We start from the raw sequence: 4,027 nt of genomic DNA on the forward strand, positions 1-4,027 counted from the left end.
AATACATGAAGGAAAAATACAAGATAAATGCCAAAAGCTCCAGAAGCTCTGCCGCGTCCTCCTGCCTCAGATCGATTGCGTCCTATCTCACCTGCACGCATAAAGGTGGAAGAGGCTAGGTTATCCCAGCCTTAACCCAATCTAAAAATACAATGTGAGAAAAGTGATCCTAACTCACTTTTGAAGAATTTTGTTATTTGGAATGAAGAGTTGGATTCCGTTAATGAGCATATGGTTCAATTTCCTGATGAGTTGATCTCGATGTCAGTCTGAAGGAATGATCAAGAGATGTGGGTGTCTTTTAAATATAATAATACAGACACACTTCACTCACATGATACACTTGGTTTCAATGATGAGGGAGAGGTTAATTTATTCGAACTTCAACCCAATCTAGGAATTGAATGTGAGGAAAGTGATCTCATTCCACGTGTATACTGCACTGAATTGGATGATGATGAGTATTGGGATAACAATCATGAGTTTATAACCCAATCGTTCTTAAGTTTTGTCCAGGTCAATGATCAAGAAATACACGAAATGATCAGTCATAATGATCTACTCCACTAATCTGACATGTCTGATTTAAATGTGAATGATAAGCCCCTTTCAACCGACCCTTCTAACTCTTGTGAGACATGTTTAAACCACTCCCCTAATTTGAATTATAAGATGGTTAGGGAGATGGATGAGTTGCTCAATAAGACTTTGAAATTTGAGGCCACCCAGTTGAGACGACCATTTGAGCTATACACTTTTGACGATTCAATGCCTCTACTAAGAAGCTTCAATGAACAGAGTCTTCACATCAATGCTTCGTCTATTGATCCTCAATCTGTTTGTGTTGGGCAAGAGCAAGAGAGCATGCATCCATCCACTTTCAGAGATGATGGAATCCTTGAGCCGATCATCATAAACTTTAATGTGGAAATGAGCGACTCTCAACTTAATTTCCCAACTCTTCAGAAAATTGCTTAGCACACTTTGACGATTCAAATGATCCCATGATACAAGACGTAGTAAATGCCTTGCAAGACACCTTGGTAGTTGTTATTGATCGAGAGAACCCTTATTCTGAAGCCCTTCCTTTCCCAAATTATAAATGTTTACTATTAAGGGAGGATGAGCTAAAAATTGAACCAAAGTCTGGAACTTCGGAATGTGTTGAGATTACATCATTTGCTGAGAATTTTTCAGAATTTCATTTACTTGTAGTCTTTGATTCACAATGGAGTACTAACATTGAAACTTTTTCTATCACAGGTGAATCATATATACTTTGGATACTTCAAGCGATTTAACAACAATTTTTTTGATAAGGTCCATAAATTTCTTTGAAAATTCATGCTCTAGGGCATCCAAGCCTATTACAAAAAGGGCTTTTAGATGATCTTGTTGAGAAACCTCCGAGAAATTTATCAAGATATTGGTCGGAGGAGGAACCTTGAGGCATGACTAAGTAGTTTTTCCATTACTTTCAAAGAATTTAGGATTATGATAATTTGCTTTCAGTTGTTCTAGGGTAGTTTGCTTCTGCCATTTTAGGATAGTTTGTTTTTGGTTGATAACTCTTGTGCTAACCACCTTCACGCTGAGATCCTTTGGAAAAAGTCTCAAAATTTCTTCATCAGGTAATACCTTTCTATCACTTCTCCTGTACTTTCGTTGCCTCATATGCATTACATGCTTATATTTTTAACATTAAGGATAATGTAGAATTTTGGTTGGGGGGTGTGGATTAGGTAAGTTAATTAGTGTTTTCTTAGTCTTTGAGCAAAGAAATTGTGAAAATTTTTCTGACAATTTTGTAAATTTGAGTGATTTTGAAGTTCATCCATGAATTAGAATTATAAGATACTTATTGTTGATAATTTATGCCTCATGAATTCAAGTCATTTGATAGACTTCAAAATTAAGATTGAGTTATTAATCCATGATTAGAAGTTTTAAACATTAATTGAGTCAGTCATGATTTCACATGTCACATATAACTTACACATTAAGGTGTCAGTTTGATATTGAATTGTTAACTCAATGATTATTAAGCATGGAAGGAACCAACCTGAGGAATTTGTCCATCATGTTCAATGAGAAGAATTGAAAAGAAAAGAAAAAAAAAGAATACCCAGCTAAAAAACAGTTGTCATCGAAAAGGGCTACCTATGGAAGATCATTGAAAAGATTGAACATGGTGTGAAAGCCATCGATGGAAAAATCAAAAGATGGAAGAATAAAAGGTTGAACTGTAAGGTAAGATTTGGTTTAGGTTATGGTTATCCCAAATGCTCCTTTGATTATCAATGTTATAATAAAAATAAAGAATTGAACCTTTGATTGTGATAAGTTTAAGTTTCACTATGCACCCATGGAACTCGATGTTTAGAATTGCTCTAATTGGAGGATTAATACCTTGAACTTGATTATGAAAATTACCAAGTGCTGGAGTTTAGAAGAAAGTAATGCTCAAAATTGTTGTATTATAGAAATTATCTGGATTATTTTTAAAAATCACTTGGGTTTATAGAAATTATCATGTGTTCTTAAAATATTTTTCGCATACTTTGCTTGGGACTAGCAAAATGCTGGTTGGGGATTGTGTTGGGGGTCAAATATTGCATATTGGACCCTATTTATTACTTGGTTTTATGAACATGATAATGCTTAATGTTCTATCTTAATCATGTTTGTGTTGCAAGGTGAATTTAAGAGCTTGGATTGAAAAGGATGTTGAAAGCATGGATTTAGCGCTCAAGAATTACTAAAGCCAAGAATGGATCTGATGAAACCAAGAATGAAGAATACACACACAAAATATCTAAGAAAATTAAGTCAAGAATGAAGAAAATTGGAGTTTTGAAGTGAATTTACATAATCCTCGACCAGTCCTGGCTCCGGCTCGAGTAGTCCTGCGTACGCTCGACTAGTCCTAAACTCTGCTCGACTAGTCCCGGCTCGACTGGTCAAAGCTGCTTGACTCGAACTCCAACAAGTAAAATTGTTAAATTTTCATCTTGTTCGACCAATCGAGGGCGTCTCACGACCGGTCGAGGATGGCCTACGACTGGTCGAGCGTTACACAAAATTTGCGTGGACTGCGTAAATTTAAAACGGTTTCCAAAAATTTCCACTCGGTGTGAAAGTCTAAAGCCCAAAACTATAAATAGGGGTCCTCAGGGCATCTCTAAGCATCATCTAGGGTTTGAAAGCATGGAGAAGCCGTCCCTCAGAGTTTTTCTTCCTTTTCCTTAGTTGTTTTTATGCTTTTCTTAAGAGATTCTAGTTTAATCATGTCTATGGTTGGTTAAACCTCTTAGCTAGGGCTAAAAGGTGAAGCTTATAGCGTGATGAGATATTTATATTACTTTGATTCATGTTTATATTGAACTATCTTTGATTCTAGTTTGATTGTAAGGAATACTTTTAGTTTTCAATGGTTTGTTGTGACTCAAATTACAATAGATTTGTGATAGATTTGAGTATGTTCTTTTCATGTATTGAGATTGTGAAATTAGGAAATCCTATTATTCTCCATCGTCCCTTGGCCATGGTTGGATGATGGAATCCTTCCTAATCTTCACAATTCTCTTATGATTGGTTGTGGGTTTGGTAAATTTCTATTGTTTGCCTTATCTCCTGAGCATGGTTTGGTGACGGAATCACTTCCAAATCTTCACCACTCTCATCCATTGATGACTAGATCCATGAGAAGTTTAGAAATCTGACAAATCTCTTCTTACCAATTGGATAGGATAAGACTCCGATTTCAGTTGTGTCCCCTTGAATCATGTAAGGTAGCTTCCCAATTGCTATAAGTGAATCCTTGAAAAGCCTAGTTACCACCTCTAATTTCTTAAGTTTCTAATTCCATACATCACAATTACTCCCTTTATTTCTAGATTTAGGTTTTCATCTTCTTCTAGTTCTTCTTTTAGTTACTTTCAGAAAACACACGAGGTTAGTCCTTGTGGATTCGACCTCGGTGTCACCGAGATTATTACTACATCGCGACCCTACACTTAGGGTTATG

This window comes from Magnolia sinica, chromosome 12 (genome assembly GCF_029962835.1).
Source record: "Magnolia sinica isolate HGM2019 chromosome 12, MsV1, whole genome shotgun sequence".
Classification (NCBI taxonomy): Eukaryota; Viridiplantae; Streptophyta; class Magnoliopsida; order Magnoliales; family Magnoliaceae; genus Magnolia; species Magnolia sinica.